The sequence below is a fragment of the Lissotriton vulgaris genome, chromosome 10 (assembly GCF_964263255.1).
Source record: "Lissotriton vulgaris chromosome 10, aLisVul1.2, whole genome shotgun sequence".
Taxonomy (NCBI): domain Eukaryota; kingdom Metazoa; phylum Chordata; class Amphibia; order Caudata; family Salamandridae; genus Lissotriton; species Lissotriton vulgaris.
The window spans coordinates 894,155,593-894,180,834 of record NC_141698.1 but is presented as its reverse complement, the minus strand read 5'-3'; positions in this window follow the sequence as shown (position 1 = coordinate 894,180,834).

Sequence of the window (25,242 nt, the reverse complement as noted above, 5' to 3'; positions counted from 1 at the left end):
CTTATCTTTTATAAATCAAATCAAATCAAATCAAATTGACTTTATTTCGGATATATTGCAATCCATAAAAGTACAGTACATTATACATTTCATTTAAAAACATCACAGAATTACAAAGTCAATAAAAAATAAGTACATAAGACATATGAATTTCTTAACAGAGTGAGTAGACAAGATCGATACGAAGAAAGTGCAAGTGCAAGTCGAGCCCATATATCTTTTATAATATTTGATCACGTTCATTTCACACCCCACCAAAGTAAGTACAGTTGTCCTGTGCCTGGATGCGAAACCTCCTGCAAAAAAACAAAAATGCTTGAGGGGCAATGTTGTAGCCTTGAGGCAACCTGCTTAATACCAGTATATTTCTTTTCAGTGGCTGCTTCATTAAAGTTCAATCTGCAGACAAAGACTGCTTCTTGGTGCTTTTTTCCTTCCATTATGTGGAATTGAGTCTTTCCACATGTAATTCAATCTGTTTAGCTACTACCAGCAGTTGATAACATAATGTAACATAACATATGCATTTGTAAAGCGCACGTTCACTACTACGGGTATCTTGGCGCTGAATAACAGATGCTTTGTTGTTACCCAACTCAATGGTACTCATTTTAATACACCAGATGACTCCAAGTACCATTCAAAGAGCAATGAAGATGACATTGTAACTGGCAGGTTGTGTCTCCCTGCTCCTGCAATTTCTATATGTAGTCTCAACAGTATATAGTTGTATTGTAAAATTGAAAGAAAAATACATCAACACTGAGATCCTCCTTCCAGGCTTGGAACTCAAGACCACTAGTTTATGACAGGGTGTGAACATTAATTTCCTAAGGTATCCGTACATCTGCTTACAGAGTTGCAATGAAAGTGTGCTATGTGCCATGATTCCGGGGCTTCTGGTGGTGCATGGCAAGTGATGACTGCCATCTGGTATGCTCCGCCCCCTACTGAACCGATTCAAAGAACGACCATCAGTTTCTCTCTTTTCTGACTCCTAAATTTTCGGGCTTTGGAGCCAGATAAATAGACATGCTCCTGGCAGTAAAATAATAAATACATAAATATTTGTGTTGTGTGAGACCTACTGCAAGATACCTGAAGAATGATGATATAGGAATTGCGGTGAATGTTCAAAACCTACAAAAAAAGACAACACATAAAGAAAATGTGTTGTAGTGTGATATTTTATAACATACTAGCAGCCTGTCGTTGTCCGGGTATGAATTGCTGCCAGCCAGTAGTATATTGTTTTGTAGGATTTCGTTCTGATAGCATTTCTTATCTGTGACAGGCCTGTAAAACGCTCTGATTCACAAGGCACTGCTGATGCACTTAAGAGTACGCGTTCAGTAGTGTGTGAACTCGAGTTTCCCTACTTTATTTTTCCTTGCAATATTATCTAGCGAGAACTCGGCAACATGGCATGAGCACAATTTACATTACAGAAGAACACATTCATTTGTGGTAGGTACGGGGAGACAAAGCGATTTGCCTGGAATCACCGGATGTTGAGCTGATGACGAGATTCGAACGTAGCTCCCCAGCTCTAAAGTTCGCAATTCTAGAACTTGTGGTGGGAGGTGTGTCTAAAAGTGTATGTCGGTGCTAGCCATCAATGAGAGAGACCTGTGCATTTTTCAAATCGGTGGTGAAAAAATTTGAGTATGTTGCTGGAGATGTGGGCCACCGTGCCACCAATGTACTTACCGGGGGCGGGTAAACACCCATTATTCCGCAACTTTCTTTCCTCATACCATCACTCCGCATACTTTCCTTACGAAAGTACCATGACTCCGCAATGCCATTATAACGCATGGCATTACATTTTATATGCTATTACCACGCATACATTTACAACAAAATTCGTTGTAAATGCATGAATGGTAAAAACATGTTTTTTTTAAAAGTTTGGATAAGGTAAGTATCAGTATAGGGGTATATGTTTTAGGGTACTGAGGTATATGTTTTGGGGTGTTTGGGTATTTTAAGGGTTCAGATATAGTTTTGGGTTATGGGGTACAGGGGTAGTTTTAGGGTGTATGGATAGGTATGGGTTTTGGGGTACAGGGGTATTTTTAGGGTTCAGGGCTAGGTTTGGGTTTTGGGGTATAGGGGTATTTTTAGGGTTCAGGGGTAGGTTTGGGTTTTGGGGTAAAGGGGTATTTTAAGGGTTCAGGGCTAGATTTGGAATTGGGGTACAGGGGCATGTTTAGTGTTCAGGGCTAGGTTTGGGTTTTGGGGGACAGGGGTATTTTAGGGTTCAGGGGTAGGTTTGGGATTTGGGGTACAGGGTTATTCGTATGGTTCAGGGCTAGGTTTGGTTTTGGGATACAGGGGTATTTTTAGGGTTCAGGGGTAGGTTTGGGTTTTGGGGTACCGGGGTATTTTAAGGGTTCAGGGCTAGGTTTGGGGTACAGGGGTATTTTAGGGTTCAGGGCTAGCTTTGGGTTTTGGGGTACAGGGGTATTTTAGGATTATGGAGTAGGTTTGGGTTTTGGGGTACAAGGGTATTTTAGGGTTCAGGGCTAGGTTTGGGTTTTGGGGTATAGGGGTATTTTAGGGTTCAGCGGTAGGTTTGGGTTTTGGGGTACAGGGATATTTTTAGGATTCAGTGGTAAGTTTGGGTTTTGAGGTACAGGGGTATTTATAGGGTTCAGGGCTAGGTTTGGGTTTTGGGGTACAGGGGTATTTTTAGGGTTTAGGGATAGGTTTGGGTTTTGGGGTACAGGGTATATTTATAGGGTTAAGATGGGTTAGTGTTTAGGGTGTTGGGGTATTTTAAGGAGTATGGGTGGGTTATGATTATGGGGTGCAGGGGTATTTAAAGGGAGCAGGGTGGACAGCCGGTGCTGGAATGTACAGAACCCGGGAAGAAAAAACATGAAATATTGGGCACAACGCTCGCTTTTTTTTCTGTAATCCCGCGCCCCGCACACGCCCACGCCCCCAGCACACGCCCACAGCACACGATATGAGACATGGCATGAAGGGTGGAATGTACCACACGCCCCCAGCGTTTGTCACGCCCCCAGCACACGCCCACAGCACAATGCAGACACGCCCACAAGGGACTTCTTTGCTGGCACGGTTCTTTTACCTTTTAATTGTATATGGTGGGCATCTGCATAGCCTATGTCCTTCTGCTGCAACTGCCCTTTCCAACGCTGTATTGGGTGTTGTGATTGGTGCTGTGGTTCTGAGATTACCCGCCTCAAAGTTTTGGGCTCTCTCTTTATTATATTAGTATAGATAGATATGAATGAAACACCGTACATAAATATAAAATGTTAAATACATTAATTCTCCAATCCACGTAATGTACTGCCCTGCATACTTTTAGGCAAACCAAGTAAAGCTCCCAAGATTCCATTGAAAAAAAAGCTGTCCCAGCTAGGACATCATAAACAAATGTTTATTAGATTTGGATATAAGATCAAAAACATTTTCATCATTTAGGCCCAGTTTTGTCTGGCGTACATATAGGATACAGCTTTCAGTGTTTTGATGTGTGCTATGCCTTTATTCCAGCTTCATCTAGTCATCCGCACCAAAAGGATTTTCTTAATGGAAATTTTATTCTTGGGGGAAACTTGTCAGTTTCGATTGTCTTGCAGTTCCAACCAAGCAATGTATTTTTCAGCACCTGTCCTTTTTTGGATCCTTGTGCCTTTTAAAGGTTAGTCAGCAATTTAGCTGGTGCTGTTGGATGTCACAGCAGAACAAAATTTGCAGATGGTAGGACCATTGCCTTTGCAGGTGTTAAGGATGACTCCAGCCTTACTGCTGGTATCGTAATTGTTTTACCGAGGTCTAATGGCTACTTAATAATAACATTGGGTCTGCTCCATACCCTAGATTGTGATGCCCCTGCACCCACCAGAATGAGAACGATAGCTCAGTATTGAAATTATCCTTGCCCCAAATGCCAAATTCAGGGCTTCAAATGAAGCTATTACAAAATGTATTAAATTAGGTAGGCCCGATTTGTTATTTAAGGGAGCCTTTTCCATCTCAGTTACCTTTGAGGCCCAGCTACGGCTGTGCTCAAATAATAATCCCAAGTATCGATATTCATGCACTAGTTCCAGTTGTGTATCTTCTAGCCACCTTGCTCTGCAGCTGTGTGAGCTGCCACATGGCTTCCATTGGCTGGAAATGATAACGGACTCTTCATGGATAGTAAATTAAAACCATCTCAACTTAAAACATTCATTTTTAGAACATCATTTTGGGGGGGTGTGGCTTGAGCGCTGACGATAATGGCGGCAGGCTGATGCGGCTTCGGTCCGACTTTACTCAAAGAGAAGAATGGTGCTTTGCGGGGATGGCTGAACGGAAGGAGGCTCGCCCCCCCCCCCCCCCCAGGAGGAGTCTGGGGCTAGGCTTTTGGGCTGTTTGGGCTGGTTGGGCTGTAGTTGGGCTGGTTTTGGGATCCTTGGGCTTGTGGGTACTTAACCGGCCATGTCAAGTCACTGTCCACCATTTTAGTGAAAGTGACACGGCAGCCGGTGTTTAGGCAGGGGCGAATTTTGAGATATTCCATCTAGCCATCTTTGTAGCCTGCGTACGTCACAGGGGGCCTGTTGGATTATTACTGAATTGAAACTCTGCAAGGCATGGCGGAGCACATTGGCGAACCGGCAGTCGGGAGGGCGGGCCGCATGGACTGGTGCAGTCTGCTTGTGCAGTCGGGCTCCGTGGCGCGCCGCTGGCACTGCCGCGGCACCGGCGGGGAAGTTGCCATCACAGTGGGCCGGCCCAGGTAGGAGAGGAGGGGGGAGGGGGGCTCCACGCGGCACGGTTGGGCTCGTCCCCTGCAGAATCTCTCTGAACAAGAGTTTTACTGAGCTCTGCAGCCCGAGCGCGCGATTTAGCGTAAACGGTCCTATTGAATCAGAAAAAAGAATGCACGGGGAAACTGCAGCCAGCTCGATGACGAAAAAGTAGAGGACACATCATAAGAAAACTCATAATGTGGTGTTTTGCTTTCTGCAGATTAACTGTAGCTAAATATCACTGAACGAGAGTGTCATTGGATCATAACAACACTGTCACCTCCGATCGCTTTGGGGAGTAACGCGGGCGAAATGACACAGCCCCCTCCCCCCCCCCCTGCCTCAGACAGCCCCTAGCCACGGTCGATTGACGCTCTGTGGTGTGGAGAGGAGTCTGCAACCTCGCGGTCCCTGGCCCGCCCACTCTGCCCTGGGATTCCAGGGGTCGCACAGCATCAATCCACATTCTGCCCCATTGATAATGCGGTCCGGGCGACGGTTTCCACAAGCTGACAGCCAATTAGAGCATCCGCTTGCTTGTTGACAGCGTGGTTCGGGACGGACGATGGCGCAGGGGGTGGGCGGGGGGGTCTCGCGTTGGGGGGATCTCGGTCTGGGGGGGTTGGAGGGTACACGTGGAAATGCCAGGGAGGGAGGCAGAGGGTGGGGGGTTGGCCAGGCGTGGGGGACAGGGGGGAATCCCAGGGGTATAGATGACGCTGAGGGGTCTTAGGGGCTGGTTCAGGGAGGGAGGTAGGCGTGGGGGAGGGTGGAGGGTGGGAAAGAGTGGGGGGTCGAAAGGGTGGTTGGGGTGTGTGGCCATGCGATGGGGGGGAAGTTTTGCGGCGCGGGGGAGGTGCACGCTGAGGGGGGAGAGTAAGGGGGTGGCGAGTAATCCCGGCATGCTGGACTTCCCCCCCTCTTTTCTTGTCAGGAACGGTTGGCTGGGTGCTCGGGTGAGCAGCATGCGGCTCCGACCCACCGAGTGGAAGGGCCGGCTCAGCCTGGTACGGTCGGTCGCGCTCCAACGTGGGACCCCTCACTAGTGAAGGTTAGATGGCGAGGTTTTAGGTCCCCGCCATCCCCACCCCGAAGGGTCGCGACGGCCGCCGGGAGATGGGAATAAAGTTTTGCTAAACCTTAAGCTGAGTTGCTGTTGCGGTATTCCGTGTGCTGTATTGCCCCGCCCCGAAAGGTCTTCACGGCCGCCGGGAGATGGGGATAAAATATTTCTGGACCTTAATCTGGTGGCTGTTGTGGTATTCTGTGTGCCGCATTGTTCTCTGAGGTAAACGGAGTTGTGTGTCTAGGGTGGCGGTGGGGAGTAGTGGGTGAATACTGTTGGGGCAGTGGGGGGACGGTTGGAGAAAGAGAGCTTGGAGTCCAAGAGAAGGCGTCTATGAGTGTTTTTGACAGGGGTTAAAACCCCAGCGGTTGGACAAAGAGAGATTGGAGTCCAAGAGGCGGGGTCTATGAGTGTGTTTTAACAGGGGTTCAAACCCCAGCTGGGGGAAGCTCGCATTTGGGATCTGCGGGGGGTGAGGAGTAATGATGTTGGAAGAGTCTTACAGGTACGCCCCCGGCGGACAGCGCCGAGAGTGACTGCCCCCCCAGCAAAACTGGTTGGCGGCGGGTTCCCGTGCGGACGCCAGCCTTAACGCCAGGTAAGATGGTGGTAGAGTGGGGAGTGGCTTGGGCACGCTTGGAGGCCAGAGGTTGAGGGTGGAGGCACGGGGGGTCTTGGTGATGCTGGTGGAGAGCAGTTTTTGCCAGATGCCAGTGGGTATGGACCAGGAAAAGGGGGTGGTGGTGGCAGAGTTGGCGAGCGCCGGGACAGGGGGGGGTTTGGTGCAGAGGCGGCGGATGCGGCGACGCTGGGGGGCGGTAAAGGCGAGTCCGGGGGGGACGAAGGCGGTTGTGCGGCACCGGTCCGGTGGCTCCCGCTCATAAGGGAGCGGCCTATTATAGTCTGGGTATTAGAGGTATTTTAGTTATGCCGCTGAGTGGCTCGAGGTTGTTTGTAAGTTGGTCTGCTCTATCATTTAAGCCTCTCTGCGCCCCAAGGCAAGGAAGTATGTAGTCCAGCTTATATTGTATGCCAGGTTGCGGTTTTGGTTTTGACATTGGTCAACCTAGTGTTATGGTACACGGGGCGAGGCACTGTATTATTATTATTATTCTGAGTTTTGTATAGCGCCTGGTTACCAATAGGCATCCCAGCGCTTATCAGAACATAACACTACTAAAAGAATGCAGGGATTAAGCGGAGAACAAAAAGGTTTTTAAAAGTTTACGGAACCTGAGAAGGTTGGCTTCCGAGCGCAATGATAGGGGCAATGAGTTCCACAAGGAGGCCACATTTATTGAAAACCTTCTGCCACCAGTTCTTGCCTTTTTCACCCTGCCAACCTGAAGGAGATGTTGGTGGTCAGAGCGAAGGGAGCAAGAGGCCTTGTAGGGCTGGACCATCTCCTCCAGGATAGGTGGACCTACCCCATGCAGAACTTTGTGGGCGATGCAGAGTGACTTGAATTTCACCCTGTCCCTCACAGGGAGCCAGTGCAGTGCCCTCAGCGCTGGGCGGGCAGATGGACGCCTAGGGAGACCCGTCAAAAGCCTGGCAGCCGCGTTCTGCACTTGCTGCAGTCGGTTCAGGGTAGATTCGGGTGCGCCCAAGAATAACGCATTGCTGAAATCCAGCCGCGAGATGATCAGTCCCTGGATGAGAAGCCTACGAGTGGCCACTGGGAGCAAGGGCAGAATCTTCTGGGCTGAACGGAGCAGGCCAAAACACACGCCAGCAGTCTTTTTGGCGTGGGTTTTAAACGATAGGTCCTGTTCCAGCCATACTGTAGGCTGGGTTATCATGTGCGTGAGGCCTGAGGGTGTCCGATGTCCCTTGGTATCCCTCTAAGGATGACACTGTTGCTTTGGACCATCTTCTGCCCTTCTTACATGGGTGTGTTGGAAATGGCTGCCGGAAACTATCACAAATTTCCTCTGTGGACGTCCTATCTTCAGAGTCGAGAAGTCTGAAGCATTCCCGCTTTTCGTCTAGGGAGCACTACTCGTTGCGGGCACCCTGGGAATTATGTGATGCTTATACTGTTGTTTCATGGACACGTTCGCTGTACAGGTTCTACTCGTTGCGGGCACCCTGGGAATTATGTGATGCTTATACTGTTGTTTCATGGACACGTTCGCGGTACAGGTTCTGTTGTAGGCATCTGCAATGAAACACCATCATCTTCCAGAGGATGTATTTATCTAATGAAAACCCACCTTTCTACACCTGGGCCGAAGGATAGATAGACATCTCTGCAGTACAGGTTAGGTTCGCATTGCACCCTGCTTCTAAAGCAGTTTGTTTAAAGGTTAATGCGTCAAACAACAGGAACAATGAGCGCTATACCACACACCTGGGCCGAAGGATAGATAGACATCTCTGCAGTACAGTTTAGGTTCGCATGGCACCCTGCTTCTAAAGCAGTTTGTTTAAAGGTTAATGTGTCAAACAACAGGAACTATGAGCGCTATACCTCAAAGATACTGTCCCCCAGGTGGGTGTTTTTTACTAGGCTGTCTATCCCGTTTGGCGTTTTGTCAACCTGGTCAGGAAAATAAATTCATAGAATACATCATTCTGTAACTGCAGAATTGGCCCGGCGCTAAGAGGAATGGAGACTTGCGTTCAAGGCCCTCAGCGTTGCTCGTTTAGGGGCTGCAGCATAGGAATAAGGCTGACGAAGCGCGGCAGTTGGTGAAGGCAGCGGGACAGGGTACCCTTATGGCGACATGCGGCATTCTTTCCACGTGTGGGTTGCGGTCGGTACATGCGGTGGGTCACCAGTGGCTGGGGTTCCAGTCGATAGTTTCATCGCGGGGTCAATGCGGTGTCCATGGGGTGATTAGTGTCAGGTGCGTCGTTCAGAAGGTCAGTTCAGTATTGCAGTGGGTTTCTTCCGGGTGCACAGGCTCAGAGGGAGTGACGCATTACCTGGATGATTTCTTCCTGGAGGTTGGCCCGTTGCAACGGACAGCCAGAGGCAGTTGGAAGGTTTACGGACCTCATGGGCTACCGGGGGGTCCCCCTTGGTGCAGGAGAAGAATCATGACCCAGCACGGTGCGGTCCTTTCTCGGGATAGAGCTCGACTCAGCGGCCCTGGAAGCACGCCTACCGGGCGATGTTTGGACGGTGGTGGTGACACTGGTGGTGATCAGATGTGGCGAGAGTCGGTGGTTTGGCTTTTGCTGAGTGATAGTGTGCAGCGCAGGGGCCGGGTCACTGGCAGGCAGGGGAAGGAGTATTGCTTTTCGGATGGTGCCTCTCTGGTGGTGACTGTTACGCATGGGCACAGTAACTGGGCACTAGAGGTTATTGTGCTGGGTGTGAAGGTGGCGGGGGGCAGGTGGTTCTCGGGCAGTCAGCGGGGTTTTTCGCTGGGGCAGTTGCGGCGCATGCATGCTTCGAACAGGACTTTGGGTTCAAGGCCCGGCAGGTGCCGGGGGTGGGCAGTGAGGTTGCGGACGCTTGGTATCGTGAGTCGTGGCGGAGTTTCCGAGGGGCTAGCCATGGCGGCGGACGAGGTCGAGACGCCAGTGCGAGCTGGGGGAGACTAGGGGGGAGGGCACTGGGGGATGTGGAAGTTATAGATGGTGGGGGGCCGGTGAAAGGACGGCGGCTCAAGGTGGTGGGTCCTGCGGCACGCCCTACAGTGGAGGGGTGAGGACCCATAAGAGTCGGGTCGCATTTCTGAGGATGCGGGGGGTAGGCATGGAGTGACGACAAAAACTGTTTTGCCCGCTGCTTACATGTGTGTCTTTGCAGGTATGGTGGCGGGGCCAATTGCAGTGGTAATGAGAGTTTCAACGATGGGCCAATTTGGAGTGCATCAACCAGTTGTGCAGTGGCATTGGCGGGGAACGGGGGGTAGGCGCTGGCACCAGTTGGTGCCTGCATTGTACAATGTTGGGCAGGGGGAGTTGCCCTGCTGTGCTGGTCATCCTTTGTTAACGTGCGAAGGGGGCTGAAGGGGGCAGGCACGAGAACCTCGCTTTGGAAGTAATTGGCCAGCTGTTACGTGTCATTGGCGGGGAACGGGGGGTAGGCGATGGTAAGAGTATTGCCGGCATTGCAAATTGTTGCTTGGGTCAAGTCAAGTCAAGTCAAAGAATTTATATAGCGCACTACCTACCCAGAGGGTCTCAAGGCGCTTAGAAAGGGGAGGAGGATCACTTGTCGAATATCCATGTTTTAAGTTGCTTTCTGAATGCTAGGTGGTTCTGGGTGAGGCGAAGGTAAGCGGGGAGTGAGTTCCATGTTTTAGCAGCCAGGTATGAGAAGGATCTGCCTCCCATGGTGGTCTTGTTGATGCGAGGTACACTAGCGAGGGCTTGGTTGGAAGAACGTAGTTGGCGGGAGGGGGTGTAGAAGGACAGTCGTGAGTTGAGGCATTCTGGTCCGATGTCGTAGAGTGATTTGTGTGCGTGGGTTAGCAGTCGGAAAGTGATTCTCTTATTGACGGGTAGCCAGTGGAGGTTTTTCAGGTGACCAGAGATGTGTTCGTTGCGCGGGATGTCTAATATGATCCTGGCTGAGGCGTTTTGGATTCGTTGGAGTTTCTTCTGGAGTTTGGCGGTAGTACCTGCGTAGAGGGTGTTTCCGTAGTCCAGACGGCTCGTGACTAGAGCGTGGGTGACTGTTTTCCAGCGAAATGTTTTTCTGAGCATGCGAAGGATCTTGAAGCAGGATGAGGATACGGCGCTGACTTGTCTGTTCATTGAGAGTGAAGAATCCAGGATGACGCCTAGGTTCCGTGCATGGTCTGTCGGGATGGGTGCTTTTCCAAGGGCTTCCGGCCACCAAGAGTCGTCCCATGCAGAGGGGGATGTACCTAAGATGAGGACTTCTGTTTTGTCTGAGTTCAGTTTCAGACGGCTTTGTTTCATCCATTCGGCAACTTCTTTCATTCCTTCGTGTAGGTTAGTTTTGGCGGTGCTGGGGTCATTGGTGAGAGAAAGGATTAGTTGAGTGTCATCCGCGTAAGAGATGATGTTGAGGTTGTGTTGACGGGCGATGGCCGCGAGGGGGCTCATGTATACGTTGAAAAGGGTGGGGCTGAGTGAAGATCCTTGTGGTACGCCACAGATGACTTCAGTGGCCTAGGACTTGAATGGTGGGAGGCGGACTCTCTGGGTTCTTCCGGTGAGGAACGAGGTGATCCATTCAAGTGCTTTTCCTTGTATTCCGATGTTATTGAGGCGTTGTAACAGGGTGCTGTGGCAGACTGTGTCGAATGCTGCAGAGAGGTCGAGGAGGATGAGGGCGACTGTGTCTCCATTGTCCAGTAGAGTTCGAATGTCGTCTGTTGCTGCGATGAGGGCGGTCTCAGTGCTGTGTTTTGCTCGGAAGCCAGATTGTGAGGAGTCGAGGGATTTGTTGGTTTCGAGGAAGGCGGCGAGCTGGTTGTTGACAGCTTTCTCGATGACTTTGGCCGGGAATGGAAGGAGCGAAATGGGGCGGTAATTTTTGAGTTCGGTGGGGTCCGCTGTGGGTTTTTTCAGAAGGGCGGTGAGTTCAGCGTGTTTCCAGCTTTCCGGGAAGGTGGCGGAGTGGAAGGAGCAGTTGATGACGTCTCGGAGGTGCGGTGCTATGACGGAGTCTGCTTTGTTGAAGATGTGATGAGGACAAGGGTCTGTGGGTGACCCTGAGTGGATGGAATTCATCAGGCGGATTGTGTCCTCAGTGGAGATTGGGTTCCAGTCGTTAAGGGTGTTCACGGGGGGAGAATGTTCAGCAAATGGTTGGGTGGGTTGGTCTCCGGGTTGGTTGTCGAAGCTGTTGTGGATGTCTGCAATCTTGTTGTGGAAGAATGAGGCTAGGGAGTCGCAGAGGGCTTGAGAGGGGGTGATGTTGTTGGAGTTGGCCGAGGGGTTGGAAAATTCCTTGACAATGTTAAAGAGTTCCTTGCTGTTGTGGGCGTTGTTGTCAAGTCGATCCTTGAATGCTGTTTTCTTGGCCTTTCGGATAAGTTGGTGGTGAGTGCGGGAGGCGTTTTTGAAGGCGTCCTTGGTGCTAGTGGTTGGGTCTTTTTTCCAGGCCTTTTCAAGGGAGCGGCAGAGTTTCTTGGACTTCTTAAGATCATCGTTGAACCATGAGGCCTTCTTGCTGCCAGGTTTGCTTTGACGTTTTTTCAGTGGTGCTAAGGTGTCGGCGGTGCTGGATAACCATAGGGTGAGGTTGGCGGCGGCTTGGTTTGGGTTAGAAGAGTGGGCTGGGGTGTTTAGAAGGAGCGATGCGGAGATCTGGTCGGTGGTGATTTTGTTCCAGTTTCTTTGTAGCGTTGGTTGGAGGTGATTGGTTTGTTTTGGCTTGTTGTAGGTGAAGTGAACGCAGCTGTGGTCAGTCCAGAGGAGATCCGTAGTGTGGCTGAAGGAGACATGATTGCTGGAGGTGAAGATGGGGTCGAGAGTGTGACCTGCGATGTGGGTGGGGGAAGTGACCAGTTGCTTAAGTCCGATGTTGGCGAGGTTGTCCAAGAGGGTGGTGGTGTTGCGGTCGTTGATCTTTTCAAGGTGAAAGTTGAGGTCTCCCAGAAGGATGTAGTCTTTGGAGGGGAGCGCGTGAGGAGTGATGAAGTCCGTGATGTCTTCACTGAATTTAGCGCGGGGTCCTGGTGGTCTGTAGAGGAGGGTGCCTCTGAGTGTGGTCTTGGGGTCGATGTGTATTTGGAAGTGAAGGTGTTCGGAGTTGGCGAGGTTGGTGTCAGAGCTGGTTGAGATGCGGATTGATTTCTTATGGACGATAGCGATTCCTCCTCCTGTGTGGTCAGTGCGGTCCTTGCGTGTGATCTTATAGTCTTCAGGGATGGCAATGGTGATGTCTGGGGCGGAGGAGGCGTTCATCCATGTTTCTGTTAGGAAGGCGACGTCTGGAGAGATGGTGTCTAGTAGATTCCATAGGTCAATGGCGTGTCTGTGGACCGAGCGGGTGTTGAGAAGTATGCATTGTAGGTGGTTGGGGTCGGGACTCTGTGGTGTGGTCGTAGCGGAGATGCAGTTGGTGCCGCTGAATTTGCAGGAGTAGCAGGAGAAAGGTCCATGAGTGTGTCCAGGAGCTGCTTGGACGCAGTTGGGGGCGCGGCCGGGGTTAAGGGCTAGGAGGGCGGCGGCATCGTATGTGATGCGGGAGGGCAGCGCAGCGCGAGGGCCAGGGGGTATGGCGCTGGGAGCGGTCCAGGCGCGGACAGGCGTAGACGGGCTTACCTTTGGCGCACCTTCGGCGTGGCCGTAGCGCGTGGACGCTGCGCGTGGGGACATTGGCCATAAATGGATGTTGGAGGGGGCGGAGCGTGGGAGGGGCAGCAGCTGGGAGGCGGTAGCGGGGAGGAGGGGCGGGCCAGGAAACTGCAACCAACAAAATGGAGGGTGAAAGTGTAAGTGAGGCAGGGGCAGCAAATGGACCAGCAGGTCGGAAAACAACACAGCGTCAACACAGAGTCAGTATTGTGAGCTAATGGGCAACCAAATGCAGCGTAAGCACACAGGCACAGCGCTATTTAAAATCAGGCGCTTAAGGGCTAAGAATACAGTATAAGCACACAGGCACAGCGCAAAGCACAAAGCACAAAAGTAAACACAGCGTCTGCACAAAGTATAGTATAAGCACACAGGCACAGCGCAAAGCACAAAGCACAAAAGTAAACACAGCGTCTGCACAAAGTACAGCGCTAGTCACCCAAATTCGAGCTGCGGCGCCCACAGTGCGTGAGACCAGCGAGGGAGGGAGGGAGGGAGGGAGCGACCGTTCGGGAGCAGGTCCAGGCGGTGAGTCCAGGGGAGTTTGCCCTGCTGTGTGGTAACCTGTGTTAAAAGAGTGGAGGGGGTTGTAGAGGACAGGCACAAGGACATCAATAGGTAGCTAATAGACCGGTTGTGGTTGTCATTGGGGTGGAATGGGGGGTAGGCGTGGGCACGAGTGATTTCATTTTTGAGCGAGGTTGTGCGGGGGGGAGTTGCCCGGCTGTGCGGGTCATGCATTGAGGGAGCGGATTTGGTGCAGTGTCAGGGGATAGATTGGGTGAAGTGGCTGGAATGGTACAGACTGGAGATGCGGTAACAGGGGGAGGGGTGCCAGGTCCTTGGCAGAGTTTGTCCCTAGGCATGGTGGGAGGGGGGCAGGGGGGGCGGCGCCCTTTGACAGGACAGGAAGGACGAGTGGGGGGAAGTTGGGGGGTTTAGAAGACGGACTTTTGGGTAGGCTGGAGCGCCCGGAGTTGGGTATGGCGCAGTGTCTTTCTTTAAGGAGGACGGCGTCCAGTGGTCCCGGTGTGGGATGGAGTTATATATAGTGCAGCTGGCGAGGGCAGCGGATGGGGCGATGGGGACGTAGGTATCCGGGGGTGCAGGTACTAAGGGGGGGTCGAAAGCCATAGTGGGCTTCCGAGTAGCGCTTTTTCCTAGTCTAGGGGGGAGGGGTCAGGATATGAGGACTGAGGTGTTCCTGGACAGAGGGGGGGGGGAATGTACAGATGACAAGGATATAACAGTTAGCCAGGCATGGTGCAGTTTGCATTTATGTGTATGTTGTTCTTCGGGGGGAACCATTTTAGGGGTGGGGGTGGGGGGTTGTTAGGTAAAGCATATTTAGTTAGGCCTAGTTGTGTACAGCACAGGCCAAGGGTTTTTGGCATTGTTAGGGTGCACCTGCTTCCAATAAAGCGGCCTTGGTCACACCTTAATTTGTGTCTCCGGTTGGTCTGTACCCCACCACCTCTCCTGATGGGCCCCAATGAGGCTTTGGGGGGTGGCTGAACGGAGGGAGGCTCGCCCCCACGGGGAGTTTTGGGGCCCTGGGAGAGGGGAGGGGGGGTTGACAGGAGGAGTCTGGGGCTAGGCTTTTGGGCTGTTTGGCCTGTTTGAGCTGGTTGGGCTGTAGTTGGGCTGGTTTTGGGCTCCTTGGGCTTCTGGGTACTTAACCGGCCATGTCAGGTCACTGTCCACCATTTTAGGGGCAGTGACACGGCAGTCGGCGTTTAGGCAGGGGCGAATTTTGCCCCCCCACCCTCCCTATATCGCAGGAATTTGGGGGGTGGTCTTGGGTTGAGAGTGCTCTGGTTCGAGGCGGGTGATAGCGGGGGTCAGGTTCCGTGCGGAAGGGTACCTGTTGGGTGTCTTTCTTGGGAGCAGGTGTGTCCAAAGGTAGGTGGTAGGTTTGGGTTTCGTGTCACTGGAATAGGTGCTGGTGGGATGGTTGTTTTGATGGCGCTTTTTCCTAGTCTAGGGGGGAGGGGTCAGGATATGAGGACTGAGGTGTTCCTGGACTGAGGGGGGGAGAGTGTACAGATGACAAGGATATAACAGTTAGCAGTTTGCATTTATGTCTATGTTGTTCTTCGGGGGGAACCATTTTAGGGGTGGGGTGGGGGGTTGTTAGGTAATGCATATTTAGTTAGGCCTAGTTTTGTACGGCACAGGCCAAGGGTTTTTGGCATTGTTAGGGTGCAGCTGCTTCCAATAAAGTGGCCTTTGTCACACCTTTATCTGTGTCTCGGTTGGTCTGTACCCCCCACCTCTCCTGATGGGCCCCAAAGAACTGGTACGGAGCTTCGCTGAAGGCTTGGACTCCCGCTGTGAATGTCGGAATCCACGCAGAGACTACCGCTAATATTGCCATGTCGGGGTAAGCTCGCCCGCGACCGCTATCTTGCGCATTAGATAATGCTCGCCTCGCCACTGTGGAGAATTGTCACAATCCTCTACAAATGCTATTTAAACGCTTCTCTGCAATGCTACTTATATGCTTCTGCTTTTCTAGAAAGGGCACCTTTAGCTTGTCATAGCTCTAAAACGTGCATATACTTACCCTACTTTCCGCCCATTTTCATCTCATTCAGAGAATGGATTTACAGAACTCTTCTGCATCCCGTCTTTTATAGCAGTGTTCTCTTCATCCTGTGTTCTTAGGGAATGAATATTTGATACCCAGAACAATTCCATCAGTTTCGCCTCGATTTTTTTCTTTGTCAGCTTTCAGATTTCAGCTTCTACTTGTTCAGTGTATTTTTCTGACTATTGCGACACTGCCATCTTGTGGTTCTTTCAAGTATTTACTTATTGCTGCAATTTAATTTAATTTTTTTAATTATTTTTGTAAGGAAGGCTTTGTTTTAAACCTGGTTCTGCCTGAGTATTGTAGAGAATTTTTCACCGATTTACCACATTGACTTTCTCTTTGCTCCACCTTCCTATGAAGCACCTACAGTTAGCATCATTTTTAGGTCTGAGTAGCAGTGGGCGGAGCCCGAGATTTAATGTTTCTTAGAGGGGGCTTGGAACCCTCTCCTCTTCTCCATTGGCTGGCCTAGTAAATGCTGGCCAGCCATTGGATGAGAGGGGCGTCCCTCCCTTTAAGCCCCGTCTTTTTCGGATTCGGGGGGCGTGTTTTTTAGGTTCTTTCTATCTGTGAAGTCATCCGTCACTCACCAAAAAACACGCCCTTGAATCCGAAAATTTCAGAGCTTTGCCGCAGCCATTTCTGCCCGACCGCGTCCCACCCTTGTTCTTCATTGCTTCATCCGGACACACAGCATCCCGAGCAGCGGCGCGTGAGCACGTCTTCCTAGCAAGCACACTTCGCTGTTCCTCCAAGAATGTGTCTCAGTGTAACACTGCTTTTATATACTTTCCTTATCTGCTCGTGTTTGAGTGTAGTCCCCGGGTCATGAGATGCCTGTCCGTAGCGCAGTGCCGGTGGGCCTTATGCAGCGACAACACACGTTTTTAAGTTGATATGGTACATGCCTACAATACTAGTGCCTTGATGGGATCTGTTATGTAGCGGAACCATGAGGCACTACAACCTCAGTAAGTTACGTGAGTTTGATTTCATCTCAGACGTGGATAATATCAGTCCCTCCATACAGTGAGTGCCTAGTAGTGACTGCGTGTGTAAACCAAGCGGGAGACACTATAATGTCTGTATGTTACATATGTAAGATGCACCTTCAAATATTTATATCTATAGTTTTATGGACTGGTATTTGCAATGCAGTGCATCCACATGTGTTCTCTGTGTACACAGCCGTGTTTTTGTAATGTGCGCCTAACCTGTGACTGTTATATGTGACTAGCATTCACGTGTGATGTGTGGCCTTTGACATCATTGACGGTAAAGCGTCTAGTAGAATGGTGCTCGCTGATTGTTCGTATTTAGGTTGTCTCTTTTTTGTATCGGCTCTTATGCTAGCCCATTGACTCTAGTTGGACGTCCTGGTGTTGCTCCCCATCTCCCCATCTCCCTGCCTTCCACCCTCCATAACGTGCCTCTCCCTCCTCATCCCTCACTCTTACCATCTTCACTGCCCTCTCCCCCTCTACTCTCTGTGTCCTCCCCCGCCGCAGGCGCCCCTCGTTTTCCTCTCTTACTGCCTGTTTACTGCCTCTTGCTTTCAAGGTCTTCCCCTGCCCTGCTCTCTGCATCTCCCTGACTCTTTTCTCTGCCTCTCCAATCTGTCCCCAGTGCACCCTCTGCCTCTTTCTCTCTTTCCACTCCACCTTACGTCCTTCTCTTTCTTACAATCCAGTGTTGTCTGAGTTTCTTCCAGTCTCCGCTTTGAATTTAATGACCCATAAATGCCTACTTTCTCTGCCTTTCCCGTTCTCTCCACTCCTCGCTGTCTTTTCTTCCTCTGCCCCCTCGTCTCTGTTTCTTCCTCCCCGGGCCTCTTCACTGTTTCTCTCCCTCTCCGTGCCTCTCGGTGCCTCTCCCTCTCCGAGGCAGCTCCGCCCGAGACACAGAGATCATACCGGCGAGCAGTCACACTGAGGAAAAGAACCCGGGGGAGTGTGCAGGTACGGGCGTGAGTGCAGCAGCGTGTGAATTTTTGACGAAGTAATCAGAGCAGAGAAATAGCCTTCTCTGGGGGGGGTGGGGGCAAGAAGTAAATCATGTAGGCTGGGCTTTAAGTGGGATAAAAAAACTGGGGGTCTCTCAAAAGGGTGTGGCCAATATAATTAAGGGCGTGGCTTAAAAACATGTAAACTAAAAGTCTGTGCTTAATAGTATAGTGCGCCGCCTGGCCTATGTTTTGCTGATTCTGTCATTACATACAGATATATGATAAAAGTAACATATCTACAAAAAGTCAAGACTTTTGACTTTGTCAATAGTCGTTAGTTACATAAGATAAATAAGCAGCAACTATGGGTTGCAAATAATATTGGAAAAGCTTTGACTTAAAGCCCTGGTGACACCAAGACAATGACCAAGACAATGTTGCTGCTCCATAGTTTCAAAAAGAGAAGGGAAATCTAAAGAGAAAATGACTCTCTTTGAAGGATTTCCCTTCCACTACAACGCTCATGCCGTAACTTCTCCACTAGTAAGAAGTGAGCAGTGTGAGCACACACACATCAATGCTCAGCTATTGCCATTGTAAATGACAATGCCATTTATTTATATGTTTTCAAAACCAACACATAAATAAAAAAATTGTAATTTACAATGCCAATAGCTCTAACTTTTGCCGAGGCGAGACCGTTGCATTGTAAATGTGTGTGGGGCTCTGTGTGTGTGGGGGGGGGCTCTCTGTGTGTGTTTGTGGGGGGCTCTCTGTGTGTGTGCAGGGCTCTCTCTGTGTGTGAGGGGCTCTCTGTGTGTGTGTGGATTCCCCTTCCCCTACAACGCTCATGTCGTAACTTCTCCACTAGTGAGAAGTGAGCAGTGTGAGCAAACACTCATCAATGCTCAGCTATTTCCATTGTAAATGACAATGCCATTTATTTATATGTTTTCAAAACCAACACATAAGTAAAAAAAATGTCATTTACAATGCCAATAGGTCTAACTTTTGCAAAGGCGAGACCGTTGCATTGTAAATGTGTGGGGGGCTCTCTGTGTGTGTGGGAGGGGCTCTCTGTGTGTGTTTGTGGGGGCTCTGTGTGTGTGTGTGGGGCTCTCTCTGTGTGTGAGGGGTACTCTGTGTGTGTGTGGGGGGGCTCTGTGTGTGTGTGTGGGGGGGCTTTGTGTGTGTGTGGGGGGCTCTCTGAGTGTGTGTGCAGCTTTCTGTGTGTGTGGCTATGTGTGTGTGGGTGTGTGTGTGTGGCTGACTGTGTGTGTGTGGCTCTCTGTGTGTGCATGGCTTTCTGTGTGTGTGGCTCTGTGTCTGCAAATACTCTCTACTACTCTCTAATGCTCACCTATTGCCATTGTAAATGACAATACTATTTATTTATATATTTTTTTTAAATGTCATGAGCAATGCCAATAGCTCTACCTTTAATAATGCCGAGACCATTGCATAGTAAATGCTTGTTTCACTTGGATTCAGTTTTCTTTATTGTCTCTATGGAGCCTTCCCCTCCACTTGGCCAATGATCCATCCCAGATGGATGACCTCATGTAGGATATAAAACTACTTAAGCCCTTTGGTATTGATTCCAATGCAACTCTTCAGAAGCTAAATGAGAAATGGTCTAGTTTGGAATCAAGAGTGTCTGTTGTGGAACAACGGATCAGTGATATCCAGGATCTGACTCCTCAAGTTGGGGCTATGTCCAAAGAGTTTGCTCTCCTCAAGACTCAAACAGAAGACTTAAAAAAACGCAATAGACGCAATAATCTCTGTATTTACGTTATTCCTGAAGTAGAGGAAGGGTCCGATATGCTCGCTTTCTTAAAACACACATTCCTAAGATTGTCGGTCTCAAAGTGGGTGCATCTCTTAATTTACAGCATGCTCATCGCATCAGCCCTAAAACATCTGGTTCCTCGTCATCATGGTCAGGACAACGTCCCAGGGGGATAATAGTTCTTTTCTTGGAATATACTGAACTTTTAATGGTCCTCTCATCAGCAAAGTCTAGGAAGCAAATGTTGTGATCTGGCCAAAAAATTTTCTTCTCTCAGGATGTGGCCCGCGCTACTGTGACTCAAAGGAAAGAATTTCTCTCTCTTCGCCCGGCTCTTCGACCCATGAATGTCAGATACGGTCTAGTACATCCCTGCTTCTTTACAGATACCTACAAAGAAAGGTCGTATTCTTTTGATCATTCTGAGGACTTAAGACAATTTATTTCTCAACACAAAGGAGACGAGATGGGCTTTAGAGGGCCTTGAGTTGTATTCTTTATTTTGTCTGTGTTTTGTTATTTGACTTTTTTGCACTTATTCCAATGTTCTGACAATTTTCAACTTTTATGATGTTGTTGCTTTATGTTTTGCAGATGTTGTTATTTGTTTAGTAACTAGGACCTGTTACTTTTTTAGTGATTATTTCACTTTGTATTCTTACGTGTCTTCTTTTTCTTTTTTTTTTAGCATTTTAAATATTGTACCGATCCATTCCCCGGATGTTCCTATATCCCCTGCCTCTTTGTTCTGACCTTAGGGTTTCACGATTACCTCATATATTTGGTAAGTGATGTCTAGTGAATTGGCTTCTTGGTTGTGTTGTCTTCTATGTTATTTTTATTTCATGGATGGTCCCCCGGATTGGTTCTTATATATTTTCTTCCCTTCCTTCTATCTCTTTTTATCCATTATCTTACTTGATTGGCTTCCACCGGTCTCAATTATCTGTGTTGTTTCGGTTCCGCCGGCTTACCCTCTCTCTGCAGTTCCCCGCCTCCTTCTGACTTTCTTCTTCCTTTGGATGCTTATTCCGTCTCTCTTGAATAAAGTCTCCCAGCTTTCTGTCAACTTCTCGTTTTTTTACCACTAATCTTTCTTCCTTCTTTTGCTTTTTCTTTTGCTTCTTTTTCAATTGTTTATGTTTTCCTCTTTCACCTTCTCTTGTTGTGTTTCTCCTCTAGATTCGTGTCTCCTTTTATTACTTTCTTACACATTTCTTCCCTTTTCTCTTTCATTTTTCCCCTGGCTCTTCTCTTTTATCACCTCCTTCTCCTAATTCCTATTGCGTCATCAAGTTGTAATTATTTATGTCTCCATGTCTAATTATTTATTATCAATTGCTTTCATGGTTTTGTTATTGGTTTCCTCTATATCGAATATATAATTTGGCTGAATTGTCGATTATTATTAATACTGTTACAAATTTGATTGAATGGTAATGGCTGATAACGTTCAAATTATCTCATGGAATTTTAAAGGTCTGCGCAATGCGGTTAAAAAGCAACGCATACTTTCCCATTTATCTAGACTCCAATGCAAAATTGCTATGCTACAGGAAATCCACTTGATCATGTTTATTGTTCTCCAACTAAAGACAGGAAAAATGGTGTTGTAATACTTTTTCACTAATCTTGATCCCTTGTGATAGAAAAAGAAGAAAAAGACGAGGAAGGTCCCTGGCTCCTCCTTCATACTACTATTAATATTTCCCAGGTCTCTCTACTTAACATTTATGGCCCCACAGGCATTGACTCACAATTCTGGCAATCCATGTCCCACACTTTACATACCTGTACGAGTCCTAACCTCATAGTGGGTGGCGATTGTAATCTAGTCACGGACCCCTTCACAGATAGGAAATCCTCCTCCAAGTACATCCCAAATAAAATGCAAAAAACTTTCATTAGGACCATTTATGCAAGGGGTCTGGTAGATGCATGGAGATTATTCAACCCTGATAATTTAGAATATACATTCTACTCTACCACTCATAATTCTACATCTAGAATTGATTATGTATTTTTGAGCCCATACCTTATTTCACACCTCACACATGCAGAGATTGGCCCCATTCTTATCTCAGATCATGCTCCCGCCTTAATTAGCTTAGATCTTCCCTCGTCTCCCAAATCTCGTCGTTGGTGGTTTAATAACTATCTTCTTAAACACCCCTTCTTTCTTAGCAATTTTAAAGATTTTGTCTCTGAATTCTTTCATCTCAATTCCACCCCTGATATTCCTTTTCATATTGTCTGGGATTCCTTTAAGGCTACAGCTAGAGGATTTATTATAGAGTATGTTGCTACAAAAAGCAAATTGTTTCTTAAATAATCAATCTCCTTTCTTTCTTCTATTAAAAAATTAGAATATGCATATTATTCATCTAAGAATACTGAGTCCCTTAAATCTTTGTTTCAAGCCTAATTAGATTTTAATAGGAAATCCACAGAAAAGGCTTCGGGAATACTGCTCAAAATAAATTCTCAATTCTTTGGATGTCGTAACCGAGCTGGTAAGCTGTCGGCGAACTATTTGAAAGTAAAATCTCAACGATCTAGAGTTGTTAGGATTATTGACGAACACGATACCTCTCATTTCAAAGATGAAGAGATATTAACTTGTTTCACAGATTTTTATAAGACCCTTTATACTCGTGAATCTTCCCCTTCAGACACCAATTTGGACTCTTTCTTTGATTCATTACCTCCTGCTCTTCCCCTCCTCCTCTTGGTTGTTCTTTGTTAGAAGGAGATTAAATCTGCCTTGCCCATGTTACCTAAAGATAAGGCTCCAGGCCCTGATGGTTTTACTGCTGAGTTTTATTCCTGTTTCTCGTCAGTTCTCTTGCCTCATATTTTATCTCTTTTTCAATACTTTGCTCTAAATGGAGAGGCTAGAGGCTCTTTCTTGAAGCTAAGATCTGCCTCATTCCCAAAAAATATAAAGATCCCTCCGGATGTGCTAACTACCATCCCATATCTCTGATTAATCTTGACTGTAAGCTATTTGCCAAGATATTAGCCCTCCGTATCAATCAAGTTCTTCCGGACTTAGTTGGTTATGAACAGACCGGGTTTGTTGAAGGACGGATTATCACTGATAACTCCAGGACTTTCCTTAATATAATTCATCTTGCCTCTAAGAGTACTTCTCCTATAGCCGCAATAACCCTAGATGCGGAAAAAGCCTTTGACCGTGTCAACTGGCTTTTCATGATGCGTGCTCTTAAATGGCATGGTTTTGGCTCTTCTATTCTTACCTTTATTAGATTGCTATATTCTTCTCCTACTACCTCGGTTTTCGTCAATGGCTCTCAATCTTCTTATTTCCCTTTACAAAGAGGCACTTGTCAGGGACGTCCTCTTTCTCCATTACTTTTTATTCTTTTTCTAGAGCCCTTTCTTCATTCTTTACGACATTCTCCCTCATTTCGTGGTTTTATACATATATCTGTAGAAATAAAATGTACTGCATATGTAGATGATATTATGTTATATGTATCTGGTCATCTACTTCTTTGCCTGCATTTACTGATATTCTCTCATCTCATGCTGTCTTGTAAGGATATAAATTGATTTTTTCTAAATCTGAAGTACTCCCTTTAAACAGATATTGTCTAAAAACTATGTTTCAGAGCATTCATTTTAAATGGAATACTAATAGCATTACTTGTCTAGGAATTAAATATTCTTCTACCCTTACAAGAACAATTCAAGTTAATTTGGAAGAGGTCTTATGAAAAGTTAAAAGTATGGCTGACAGATGATCTCGTCTCTTCTTGTCATGGTGGGGCAGATTAGATTAACCCTGGGCGTAGTAGGCGTAGTGCGGCTACGCGAAGCTACGCGATGCTACGCGAAGTGGGACAGAAACTACGTCCACCCACGCACTTTGCGTAGCCCCACTATGCGCCACCCGCCTCCCTCCCGCCCTTGCTAAATACTACCCGCCTCCCTCCTGCCCTCCCTAAATACTTAAATAATGTTTTAAAAAAGAATAAACACCACTTACCTTGTCGAGTGCGTCTCCGGGGCTCTCTCTGGTAACCGCGCCGCCATCTTGGATACTAATGCGCATGCGCGGCCGCCCATTTCTCTTTTTAAAAACATTATTTAAGTATTTAGGGAGGGTGGGAGGGAGGCGGGTGGCGGGCAACTTCGCTACGCCCACGGAGTGGGCGTAGTGTTGCCTGCTACGCCATTTGTGAAGTAGGCTTGGAATTCCATCTGGGCACACATACATCACACCTCATGCAAGTCCAGTACCACTCAGACCCTTAATTTTTTCAATCATAGATTATTTGTAACTCCTTTATCAATATCCAAATATGGCCCTAATTTATCTCCAAATTGTTGGGTATACTCTTCTACTCCCAGCTCCTTCATGCACTCCATTTTCCTATGCCCCAATATTGCTCAATTTTGGACTAAGATATGTGAATCAATTTCCTCTATTTTTAACACAGATTTTCCGTTTGATATATTTTCAATTGTTTTGGGAAGCAACTCAGTAGTTTGGTTTGGATCACGTAAGCTGGGCATATTTGTGGACCTTTTAATAGCAATTGCTTTTCAGGTAATTACTTCCAATTGGAAAGACGCCTCAAAAGTTTATTTTTCTGCCTGGTGGAACCTTTTATGTTATCATCACAGACTGGCCCGCTCCTTTGCCAAAATATCTCAGCAACTTATTCGTAAAGAAGCCTTCTGGTCTCCACTTACTGGTCACTTATCGGCATTGCGTAACCAAGACACTTCCTTTGTCTTTCAACCACCAGGAGTATCTTACTCCCTTATTCTTTTAATTTATTGTTTCAATTTATTATTTGTACAGCCATCACTTTATCTTGGAAACCAATGTTTATTTGACGATTTATTTTTTATATAAGTTATAAGATTGTTATTATTGCACCTCCGATTTCTTATCTCTCGTTCTCTTTTTCTTATTTTTTCCTCTATTTTCCTTTCTTTTTTCTCTGTTATCTTTCCTGATCTTTCTCCTTCCCTTTTTAGTTCCCTTATACTCTCTTTTATTTAATTTTATTGTTTTCTTTCCTTAAAATTAAAAAATGTAAAATGCTATTTGAATTTTAGGTTCATACTTATGTTACTATGTTCCTCCTTTTGTCATATTTTTTATTCACCTTAGCTCTACTGTATTAGTTATTGGTCAAATTATATATTCAGTGGCTCATTTACATGCTTCTTGTTGTAATTGCATCAATGTATATTGTACCTATATCTTTAAATCTTTTAATAAAGCTCTTAAACTCAAAAGAACATCATTTTGGTTAAAATATGCACTACCAAGCAACTTGTCAAATCCTAGCGATATTTACACAAGCAATGCAAATTGCTTGTCCATAGTTCAGTGTCGCCATGATAAATTGTGTGAACTTTACAGATGCACTTAGTATAGGGCTTTCTGCTTTTCCTTTTCCTTCTAGTTGAGTATACTTATTGGTGGATGTCAGAAATACCATGCCCCATTCCTCTGTTTTTCAACAGTTAAACTCTTCACACTTTTGTTGAAATGTACCCTCTGTTGGTCTAGTTATACAGTTACAGTCTACTCAAAGTTTGAGAATAGCACATATATGCATGTTATTTAGGTCACAGGTTTCACCATGTACTTTCAGATTAAAGGCACTTAGGGGTTCTCTCCTCAGCATGCACGTATTCAATACTTCACTGAATGCTAACTTGTCATAAGATTATTTTAAAACGTATCTTTAGCTAGTGTTTTTTCTCTACTGATCATTCACAAACATAATTCTTTTCTGTATGCTATGTCTCTCTAGGACTACATTATGATGTAGAATACCTTTTGGA